The following is a 12,188-nucleotide window of genomic DNA, read 5'->3' as shown; positions in this document are numbered from 1 at the left end:
TCAGATCCACTATCTCCAGGTTGGGAGACCATGGTTATTCACCTGTGAGGGCAGATCCTTAAGCAATGTTGCCACACATCCCAGTCAGTTGTACCAACTGAAGCTGATACTTCCCAGTCAGCCTTAACCTTGACCCCAGTCGTCACCCTGAGTTCAACAATAAAGTGACCCTGAGATGGTAAGCAGTAGCTTTAAGGAAACGATCAAAGAAAAATGATTTTATCAGATGATCTGAAAAAGTTTCTTTGGCCCAAAATGGCCACCTCTTCTGTCCCCTCAAGCTGGCCCCTGGGGCATTGTAGAGGGTCAGGATGAAAGGACAAAGGCCAATGGGATAGGATGCTTAACCCCAAGTACCCACAGAGCTGCCCATCAGGAGGTAAGGTGCACTGTGCAAGGCTGGCCAGCACAGACGGGCATGGTCACCTTCCTCATGAACCCCATGCTAGCTGAGTCACCTGAGGCCCATCTCCTTGGTGGACACCCAATGGGCACCCGCCTGAGTGAAGGTGCGAAGCTGCCTCACCTTCTGGAGCAAAGCTGACCCAGTTAGGACATGGGGTATGGAGGCCACAGACATGGTATTGCCTGGCTCCAACTCTTCCGCTGTGCCTGCGTGCATACGCTTAGGCCTTCCCGAACTTCCTTCTCTTCATGCCCACCTCCACCTTTCCCATCCTCAGTGAATTCCCACCATGCCAGGGAGGCGGCACTCCTGAAATACAGCTCGTTTTTAGTCCCCAAGGGTCCTCATTGCAACTCTTGCTCTGCCTGCTCCCTCCCCACAACATGGGTTAGGGAGATCTGGTGACTGGCACCCCTGGGTCCTTAAATCAGAAGCATGTTTGTTTATAGCCAGATGAAATTCATCTCTACTCCCACCCCCGGCCCGTGGCCACGTCTGTGTATAGTATCACAAGTTCCTGCCCCGGCCTCTGCACCAAGCTGGCTGCTGGGGTTGGGTGGGGGGGGGGGATGAGGGAGGTGCCCCTCCTCCTCCCACTTCTCCCAACCTTCCCACCCCTGGATCCCTGAGAGGCGGGGCTGAGGCAGCTGCCACATTCAGCGTGGCAGAGCCGCTAGCTCAGTACAAATCAGAAACACATTGGAGGCAGGCAGGCCGGGCAGAGAGCAGACAGGCCGGGGCTGGGGCCTATTAAGGCCGGAGCCCGGCCACGCTGTTTACCATCTCAGCACCAGGTTTCAGGTTTGCCTCCTGATTGTTTGTTTCAGAGATGAGAAAGGCCAAGAAGGCAGCTGACAAGGACCAGGGTGTATGTGTGTGTGGAGGGGGAGGTTGCAGGCGTATTGATGGTGGGGGGGATGCAAGGTCCCCCCCCACCACCAACTACCACCACCCTGGAACTCAGAAAGTACAGGAGAAGCGAGCAGCCTCACTTCCCTCCCCCCACCCCCAAATGCCAAACAGATGTGCAGTCAGATTCCTCCTCTCCTTGGTTGGGGGAAACAAAAGAAATTAAAAATGGGACCCTAGAGACCCTACTTTCAGGAGAACCCTAATATAAAGAAAGGATGAAAGGGAGACACAGGAAGGACTTCCGGAGGGGCAGGTGAGATGGGAGAGGCAGGGGGAAGGCGGATGGGGTGGATACAGCTCACTGCTCCCACTAAAGGCCCAGTTCCCCCAAAATTCCTCCCAGGGGTTGGGTGCTGGGGGAGGGGTGCCGCCTGGCAGGAAGATTGCTCTGGGAGGTCCCACTGACTCTCCAATGTAAAGGATTCAGAGATGTCGCAGACGTGAATCAACTTTATATATCTTGATGCGGGCTGGTCCTGACATAATTAGGGCTGACAGCAAAGATCCTGGGGCCAGGGCCCCTCACTGAGAGACAGAGCCTTCCAGGCCCAGAGAGGGGAAGCCATTGCTCAGAGTTATGTAGCAGACCACTACACCTCAGTAGAAGCTTTCCTGGCGTGTTCCACACTGCTTTCCTTTCTCTATGGTTAGGTCAGGTTTTGTAGGAAGGCAGGTGCCCTGCCTCTCTCCCTGGGATGTGCCCCAGCTCAAACCTAAGGGCTGTTTTCACAGATTCTGGCAGAATCCTCTAGGGTTTCAATGCGCAGCTACAGTTTCCCATGAGCAACCTTCTTCAATCAGTGCATTCCACATCAGGCAACTCTGAAAGATCATAGCTGCTGCTCGAGGATGGTGTGGTCAAATGATGGACATATAGCTTTACGGCACTGGCCAGAGACCTTGCTCCAGGCAGGACAGCTTCCAGCCTGCCCACCGACAAGGCTCTCACCAGGACACTGAGAGTTCGGGCCCAGCCAGCTCTGTCACCTCAGGTCTACTCGAATCCTGCTCTCCGCCCATGCCCACTAGAGGCCAGGCTGTCTCCAGATGCTCTCTGGCTTCCTAGAGAGACTTGGCAGGAGATGGTGCCCGAAACACATACATGCTTGCACACACAGTTGGTGTGTGCACACACAGATGCTGTTTCCAGAAGCATCTGGTAACGGTTTCTGGGCTACTTGGGCCTAGAGAACTGGCCAAACCTCACCCTCCAATTAAGATTCCTAGCCTGGCAGTAACCTATAGCCTACTGTCCTCTTCAAGCCCTGGCCCCAGAAACCTTCCAAAAGTCCTGACTCTGAGGCTATTCACCTAGATGCGGGTGCTGTGAAAAAAAAAAAAAAAAAAAAAAAAAAAAAAAACAAGTTTCGCAAGGGAGATGATAGCCAAGGAGATTAACTTCCCTCTGTGCACATGCTCGGTTGCTCACTCTCACACACACCCTCATTCCTCTCAGTCTCTTTCTCTTTTTCCTCCCTCCCTCTCCCTTTTCCTCTCCCCTTCCTCCCTCCCCATCTCTCTTTTTTTCTTTCAGTAAATTCCAAACAGATGGGCAAGTCTTCTCTCCCACTTCTGAAGTTGAGAGGGAATAGCAGCCATGGGGGAACCAGAAATCATTGCCTTCCTCCGACGGCAGCAGGCGGCCTCTGCAGGCCTCCTTTCCTTCTGTCTCATGCCTCACTGGATTAGGCCAGATATTAAAAAGTATTTCCTTAGTCCTTTTTTGTTCTGTGTCTACTATTGACACTTGGGCTTTCCTCTCTGCAGGGCCTCAAATATAGTGGGGCAGAGGAGGAGGAGAGAGGGGAAGGACACACTCTCTAGACCTCAGCTATCTGAAGAGCCAGCCCCAGGCTGCAACCCCATTAGGATGGGGGATGGCGGCGGGGAGGGGGGAGATGTGGGCAGGCAAGGGAGAAAAGCTAAACTCCTGTGCATGACTGAGAATATCAATGCAGTCCTGTCTGCCTATCCCAGCTTCCTAAGCCTAGAGACGAGCACAGAGAGAAAAGGCAGCCTTCGCAGCAGTCAAGCACTGCTCCTTGCTTTGCAACCAGAGCTGGGTCTTGTTATTTGAGCTATAGACGGAGGGATTTATATGTCTCCATGCGATTTTGCCTCTCATTGCCAAGGCCCAGGCTCTCTATACAAGAAGCAGGGTGGGACAAAGCCTCTCTCATCTAGAGGTGTTTTCTGGAACGTGGAGCTGTGGGCTGTGTTGGACTGAGAGCAGTTTTTCTGGGCCTGCAGCCTCTTAGGCCTATTGCTTTGGCCACAGAGCCATCACCCTGGGCCCTGGGGTTGAGCTCACACTGCAGCTGATGCATCAGGTGATCCTTTGGATACTAAGCTCAGGTGTCAACCTGTCTTACCACTGCTTTCCCACTAGTTTGTGCCTCTGTCTTATCCCACGTCCACCAGCTTGTCCCCTAGCCCATGAGCTTGAGCCCAGGCTAACAGGGGCACAGTTGTTCCTGGCTGGCCTGACACATGATGCATGACAAAGGTAATCAATACCAGTTGGATAGTTGCTCTGCTCCAAGAACTTGACCCAGATCCTAAGACATGGGAACTCAGCGTCACTCTGCTTGTACAGATAAGAAAGCTGGGGTCCAATGTGATGGCTCAATTAGCTAATTCTCCTCTTGCAAGAGAAAACAATCTCATATGGGCAACAGTTCATTTCCCAGCTGCTCCACTTCCAATCCAGCTCCTTGCTTATGGCCTGGGAAAGCAGCAAAAGATGGCTCAAAGCCTTGGGAGCCTAAACCCATGTGGGAAGCTTCAGATTAGTTCACTCACTTTGGAAGTGAACCAGTAGATGGGAAATATTTCTGTTTTTCCTTCTCTTTGTAAATTTGCCTTTCCAATAAAAAAAAATGTTTTTAAAATGCTGAGGTACAGAGAGGTTATATAACTCATCTGCAGTTTGAAGCCAGAAATCACGAGCTTCTTCCAGGTATCCCACCCGGATGCAGTGGCCCAAAACCTTGGGCCATTCTCTCCTGCTTTTAACAGAGAGCTAATGCAAATAGAAGAACTATGATTCACTCCAGGATCGAGACCAGGCCCTCCAGATCACAAGCCCTGCCTTTCAGGGCTATTAGTCTCTCTCCCCCAGGATTGCAGTCAGGGCTGCAAACCCTGTGCCTGGTGGCTACACTTCTATTAGCTGCCTATCAGTCTTTTACCAGATACCACCCACCCACCTACCTGACTCCTGGCCAGTCCCCTGACCCTGGAACTCAAGGACTGTTGAGCCTGCTAGGCCAGGCCTGCCTTGGCCTCTTGCCACCTTCTGGGACCCTCCCCCAGTGACCTGTCCTGCTAACACCAGTGTTACTACCGCTGGGGTTTTAACACAGTGTTATCTGTCCAGGAGAAATGTCATGCAAGGCACCTAGGGAATTTACTAGTAACAAAGGTAAAAACACATTTAAAACACACCCCAGTGAAGGATGAATTCATGATATTTTACTTTACTAGCTATATCTAAAATATGGGCATTCTGCATGTAACCAATACAAAAATGAATTATCTTTTTATACACTAAGTCGTCAAACTCCCCCTATAGCCAGCCCCATGTCAAGTGCTCAATTGGCCACCTTCTAGAACAGTAGATCCAGGGTCAGGAGTAGGGTATATGTCCTATGAAAGGGATGATGCAGAAAGGATATTGACTTAGGAGCTGAGAGAATGTCACTGGGAAGTCTAAGTCACTGGGGAGTATCAGTAAGTTCCTTGTATTCTCCAGACATCACAGTGCTTGTTCCAGCGAGAAGATTGGCCTAAAGACCCTTGCAGCTTTAACACTGCCTTGTGTCTGCCCACATGCATGTGGCATCTAGTTGGTAGTAGAGGCCCAGAAGTCCCCGAAGTCAGACAGTGTGACAAACAAAGTGTAATGAGCACCTGTAGCATCCCAAGTTTTCTGACCCTTAAACTGTGCCCTTTCCTGCCTCTTTTGGAAATATCTCTGGTGACATGAGGCTTGGCCTTCCTCAGTGGTTGGTAGAACTTGGCCCTGATCAGCCACAGACCCCTAAATATCTACAACAGAGAGTCCAACCATCTTTGCAGGGTCCAGTGAGTCGGCAATGTAACAAGCAGTTGAGCCTCGCCATTCAGCAGAACTCTGCTGGCTTGATGTTGCTCAGCCCTCATTCACATCCATCCATCTCCAGGTTCTGTGTCTCCCACGTCAACCAGGAAGGTTCTGCCACATGCTGGACTTCATGGATGCTAGCCCAAGCAGAGGGAACCAGGTACCAGGAACAAGTGTTGACAAGCTTCGCACACCCTTCTTGGCACCTCTGTGTATTACCACCATCAATCATACCCCTACCTCCAGACCCAGCTCACCATCATTGGCCTGACCATTTTGTCCATTTGAGAACTGGTTTCACTAGGGTTCTCACTTTGAGATTTGAGAAGAGCAGGGGTTCTCAAGGGATCAGAGCCAGTTATAACCTAGTTGGAGAACTAGGAGCTGATTAGTATTCTTCTTCTCAAGAAAAATATGGCCTGTTTACAGTTATCATGGAGTAAGGAAAACTCCTTATCAGCAAGGTCACATGCTGCCACAAAATTAAAATAGGTATTCCACTTACAGTTAATGGGGGAGGGAGGGGTAGAAGGCTTTGCATGGGCCAGAGTCTGAGGATATTTCCAAAAATTCATAGAAATGGAATTAAAAACAGCTTAGCATTGAAACCCATGCACACAAGCAGTCTTCATAAAGTTTAGTCTCAGCTCCTGGCTAAGGGACCTCAGCTAAGTTTCTTCTTTTCTCTGCTCTATAGAGCCCCAGAGGGAACACAAGGTGAAACCCTTTGAGATAATCAAGTTGCAGAGAGACTTCAAAGGGCTGGAGCCTGTGTCAAGGATCAACAGACCAATCCTCCAACTGCAAGCACCAGTATCCTATAGGGGCACCAGTTCATGTCCTGGCTGCTCCACTTCCCTTCCAGTCCTCTGCTTGTGGCCAAGGAAAGCAGTGAAGGATGGTGCAAGGCCTTGAGACCCTGCACCTGTATAGGAGACCCCAAAGAAGCAGAGTGACACAGAAAGAGACCAGGGGAAAGAGATCTTCCATCCACTGCTTCACTCCCCCAAATGACCATAATAGCCAATGGCAGGCCAAGAACTCCATCTGGATCTATGTGGGTGGCAGGGACTCAAACACACTGGGATCATCATCCGTTATCCCTCCCCACCACCCTGCTAGACACATTAGCAGGCAGCTGGATTGGAAGTCGAGTAGACAGGACTAGAATCCACACTCAGATATGTGATGCCAGCACTACAAGCAGCAGTTTACCCACTGTGCTACAACACTGGCCCCAATAATAATTAGTTAAAAATATTCTATTAATTTATTAACATTTATTTTATTTTTTATTGGAAAATCAGGTTTACAGAGAGAGAAGGAGAGACAAAGATCTTCCATCTGCTGGTTCACTCTCCAAGTGGCCACAACAGCCAGAGCTCCAAAAATTCATGGAAATGGAATTAAAAACAGCTTGGCATTGAAACCCATACACACAAGCAGTCTTCAAAAAGACCTGGCCTGAATTTGACCTGGCCTGCCAATCTGAAGCCAGGAGTCAGCAGCTTCTTCCAGGTCTCCCACGTGGGTGCAGGGTCTGAAGGTTTTGGACCATCTTCTGCTGCTTTCCCAGGCCATAAGCAGGAAGCTAGCTAGTAAATGGAACAGCCAGAACAAAAACCAGGACCCATATGGGATCCCAGTGTTTGAAGGGCGGAAGGATTAGTTAATTGAACCATTGTGCCAGGACCTCCAATAACAATTTTTAAAAATTTATATAATATTTATAGAGATCTTCCATATGTTGATTTATTCTCCAGATGACTACTATAGTCAGGCTTAGGCCAGGCCAAAGCCAGGAACCCAAAAACTCCATCAGGGTCTGCCATCATCTGCTGCCTTCCTAGGCAGGGAACACTCGTGCATATGTTCATAATTGACCTGGAAAGTAGGAAGTATTACTCTAGGGCCCAGAGAGGATAAGTAATTTATCTAAAGCCACACAGCTAGTAACCTGCAAGAGCCAGGATTTGAATCCCAGGCAGCAGCAGCCTAGGCCCTGTTTCAATTGCCCTCTAGGCAGATACACTGATCTAATGTTCATGACAGCCCCAGGAGGTAGGTACCATAGTCATCACGCTCTCTGCGTTGGAGACACAGAGAAGTTGAGTCACTTCTCTAAGGCCACCCAGCTTCTAAATGGCAGAGCTGGGATCTGAAGCTGGCCATCTGACTACTCTTGGGTGTCTTTATCCACTTGCCCCGATTGCATCTTGGCTCAGGTTGTGTTGCTGAAGCTGAGGCTGAAAGGAAGGATGTGTTCCTCTTTGAGGCTGGCCTGAGTGGACCTGGGGAAATCTCCTCTGCAGGCCAGCTGCCTGGGCTCCAGCAGCCCCTTCCCCGGAGCGGCAAGCCATTGCACTCACCTTTTAAGAAAGCGCAGCCAAGCAGAAGCAAGCAGCCTGACAGAGACGCAAGGTGGTGTACTGGAAAGAATGTGGCCACTGGCATCACACAAACCTGAGTTGAAATCTTGGCTTTGGGAATTACTTCGTGACCTTGGGCAACTCACCCAACTTCTGTGGATGTCGGCGTCCCGCCCCCCCCGCTAAGAGCTGTTGTGAGAAGTAAATGAAATGGCTATATAGAAAAGTGAATTATATACTCTAAAGTGCTCTTGAAGGTTAGTTGTAATTGTTAGTTGTTCTATAGGGCTAAGTTCCCCAGCCCCATCCCAGCCAAAGAGGAAAGTAAGAGAGAGTGGGCTTTAGAAATGCTAATGCGAGGCTTGAGTGACAGGTTGAGGACAATGGAGGAGGGCTCTATGAATGGGGCAGCCCGGCCTGGGAGCGGGGCTCCCCACGTGGGGGCTGAGTGGGGAGGGAGGGGGAGGGGAGAAGCTGTTCCTAGCACAGGGCAAGGGGTTGGGGTGGGTTCAGGGAGGGGGAGGAGGAGATGCTACCTGAGGTAGGGGCTGCTGCTAGCGGTAGGATTCCAAGGAAGGGTATCCTGGCAGGGGAGAGAGGTGGGGTTGTGGGGGGGGGGGAATGAGGCGAGGTGGTGGGGGCGGGGAGAGGAACCTGGGGCACAGGATCAGGGGGTGCAGACAGCTGACCTGAAGACCCAAGGAAAAACATGGTGAATGAAAATCTCTTGGGCTTGGGCTGACTGCGGGTAGCAACTGAGCAAGGGCTTCTGGGATAGGGAACTCCAGGGCTGAGCCTCCGTTGGAAGTAGCAAAGATAGGGGCGCTAAGCTCAGCTGGAGACCTGACCTCTAGGACTGACCTGGGAATCCCAGGAGCAGTCAGGGCGGTGTGCACGTGCGTGCGCGTGCCTGCGAACCAGGGGGAGGTGAGGGCCGGGTCCCTAACCTTCCTCTCTGCTCCCGGCTCCTCCTCCGTCGCTCTTCTTCCCTTAGCCCCTCTCCCTGTGCCCTCCCCTCCCCCGCCGCCATGAAGGCTGTTTTTGTTCCTCCTCCTAGGCTAGCCCCTGAGGTGTGCAAACAGGAAGGGCCTCTCCCTGGGCAGTGAGTCAGGAGGGGAAAATGAGGTGTTGAAAAGATGACAAGTCGCCCTGTCAGAGCTCACCTTGGCAGGGAGCAGGCGGCAGGGGCCGGCGGGGAGGTGGGCAGGCACTGTATATGCGTTTGTTTGCTTTTGAAAGCCCCCCCCCCCCATTCCCACCATCAAAGATGCCTTCCTTTCCTTCCCATTTGGAAGAGTAGAGGCCTCTGGGCCAGCAGCTTAGTTTGGGACTGAAGGGGGAGGGATGCTGGGAGGGGCTGGGCAGGAGGCCCAAATCCCTCCGCTCAGCTTCTCCGATCCCACAGCCTCCAGGCCGTCCCCCTGGCGTGTTTCAAAAGCACCTCAAACTCCACACATCCTGAACGGAATTTATCAACGCCGCTGCCCACACCCCAGCACTCTGTCCCTCTGGTGGGACTCCTATCTCAGTAAATGACCTCATCAGCCAGTCACCACAGCCAGAATCTTGGGAGTCATCCAAGACTTTCACATACTCCCAGTTGGAGCGGTTTCCCAATCGGGTCACTTGTCTTATCTCTCAGATCCATCTCATCTCTCCGCATTCCCCATGGCTGCGACCCTATTTTAACTTGCTTCATTCATTCATTCACTCTACCGTTATTATGTACCAGGTACCGTAAAAGCCACTGAAGGAAGATTCAACTGTGACAAAACCTGTGCGGCTTTGTCTGCGATGGCTGGACTCCTAGCACTGGGAGGGGCCAACTGATGAATCCAGGACGTAACAGTATTAATTAGCCAGCCCACCAGGGTTTGGATTCTGGCTAAGTGGCCTTGAGCAAGTATATAAATCCTTTGTGCCTCAATTTTTCTGGTATGAAAAATGGGAGTGATGATTACACCTCTCTCATAGCATTCATGTCGGGATTAAGTGTACTGCTGTTTGAAATCATCAGCACAGTGTTCTATTCATGTGCTTCATGTTATTCCTTAAGATATGGAGCTATGCAAGGGTCTGACAGCACATGGAGTTACCAGAGCCCAGAGGCTAGCCTGTGAGGCAGGCAGCATGACAGATCTCAGGAATATAGCAAGAGGTGCTTACCATGGCTCTGGCAAGAAGTCAGCTGGGGAAGTGCAGCCAAGCTCTGGTGAGCGAGCAGAGACACTAGGAGACCCCAGCCCAGAATTCAGGAATCTCAGGGGGCAGCAACAGGAAGCAGGCAGCAGCTGTGTTGTTACTGTCAGGAGGGCACTACTGCTTGCTAGATGTGTGACCTCAAGCTGGTCATCTCCCCTCAGTTTCCTAAGGATGGCAGTTAACAGGAGCGAAGGGCAGGGTCAACATTTTGCCTTGGTGGGTGAAGCTGCTCTGTATGGGTGCCAGTTCAAGTCCTGGCTGCTCCACTGCTAATACACCCGGGAAAACAGTGGAGGATGGACCATGTACGAGACCTGGAAGAAGCTCATGGCTCCCAGGTTAGGATCGGCACAGCTCTGGCCTTTGTGGCCATTTGGAGAGTGAGCCATCGGATGGAAGATTCTCTCTCTTTCTCTCTCTCTCTCCCTCTCTCCCTCTCTCCCTCTCTCCCTCTCTCCCTTTCTCCCTCTCTCCCTCTCTCCCCCTCTGCCTTTCCAGTAGATCAATCTTTGCAGAGAGGGAGAGGGAGAAACAGATAAGGGGGCTAGTATTGTTTAACTCTCACTTTACAGATGAGGAAACTGAGGCATAAGAAAGTTGAGGCACTCGCCCAAGGTCATGGAGCAAGTAGGATGCTGAGCTCGGACCTGAAGGCTAATGTCATTGAGACTAGGGACCAGAGTGTCTTCCTCCTAGAGGTGTTGTGGAAATGCCATGGTGTGATGCTTACTGGAAGTATTTGGCAGACTACATGCCTTCCACGGAGCTGTGCGCTCCAGCCACTGTATTGTGGCAACACATGTTTGATAGACCTGCAAGAGGAAGCCTGCCCCCTGGGTATCAAACAGTGCTGGGGACAGATTGGGAGTGCCTGGAACCAGCCAGAATTCCCTTGGTGAAATGACAACTCAAGCACTGCCTGGGCTAAGGACTGAGGGAGCCACCACCTATCAGACTGCTTGAGGACAGAAACTGTGTCCCTTCTAGGTTCCCCAGTACTGCAGTACTTGATCAACACAGGAAGGAAATGCTTCCTAGGCGTGCCCTCTGGGTACTGCTCCTGCATTAGTCCCTTATGGCTTCTTTGCAGTAATCCCATGAGGTGAATGTTCCCATTTTACTGATGAGGAGACTGAGGCTGGAAGGGATCCAGTGACTCTTCCAGCCCAGAGGAGAGGGGGAAAAAATAAATAAAGGGCAAAGAAGCATTCCTGTTCAAGGAATGGAGGGAGGTCCATTTTGATACTTACATGACACAATTCACTGGATGACCACATGCCTCCCAAGTGCAGCTGATGAACAAATTCCACCTCCACAGAATCAGCCACAGATGGGAATATGAGGTCCGTCAACATTTGCATGGCTGCAGCTCAAGCCTCCAGCACTGGGCCTCATAGCCTGCAAACCTGTGCTCTGTGACTTTTCTCCCTGGGGAACAAAGGCAGCAGCAGGCACATCCTACTGCCCCGCAGTCCGCAGGGAGCTCCCAGGGCCAGCCCTAAGCCTTCCCATCCCCCCTCCCTGCCCGCCCCATCTCCATGTGTCCAGCCTGTGAGCGCAGAGTCAATGTGGCAGCCATGTCTAATCGGGCAGGGCCCCACGACACAGAAGTTCCTTCATCTGGCCCTGAGGAGGGGTCAGGCTGGGGCTCTGGGAGGGGCCAGAGGAGACACAGAGCCCAGCCAGCCGGGACCAGCCCACATTCCTCAGCGGGCCTGGTTGGGGTGGGCACACTCCACAGGAAGCCAAGCCCTCCACTGACTGGGCCTCTGCGGGCCGCCGCCATCTGTACATGCAGTCAGAAGTGAGCCCAGAGCTCTGGCCAGCCGAGTCAATTGGGACAGAAAAGCATAGCAAACATGTTGCTTCCTCCTCCTGCTCCCCCAGCTTGGGGCACTGAGCTTCCAAGGGAATGGGCCTGGGAAGCCGTGCTCTCTCCAACCCCCAGGGCCCGGCCGGCCTTGGCTCCAGTTGCTGGAGAGAGGACAGATAGTGTCGGAGTGATTTCCACCCACCCGGTGCTCACCTTCTTTCTTCTTCAGAACCTCAGGCTCTTGCTGTTCCAGCCTAGAAAAGAGGCGCTGGGAGATATGACTCCAACACACAGCAACCCCCTTGATGTGCACCTGGCATGTTTTATCCATGCTTGATTTCCGTTGTACACTCTGACTGCCCTATGGGGGCCCATTTTATA

The sequence above is a fragment of the Ochotona princeps genome, chromosome X, assembly GCF_030435755.1.
Source record: "Ochotona princeps isolate mOchPri1 chromosome X, mOchPri1.hap1, whole genome shotgun sequence".
NCBI lineage: Eukaryota > Metazoa > Chordata > Mammalia > Lagomorpha > Ochotonidae > Ochotona > Ochotona princeps.
The sequence above is the reverse complement of the archived record's forward strand: the minus strand, read 5'-3'. Positions refer to the sequence as shown.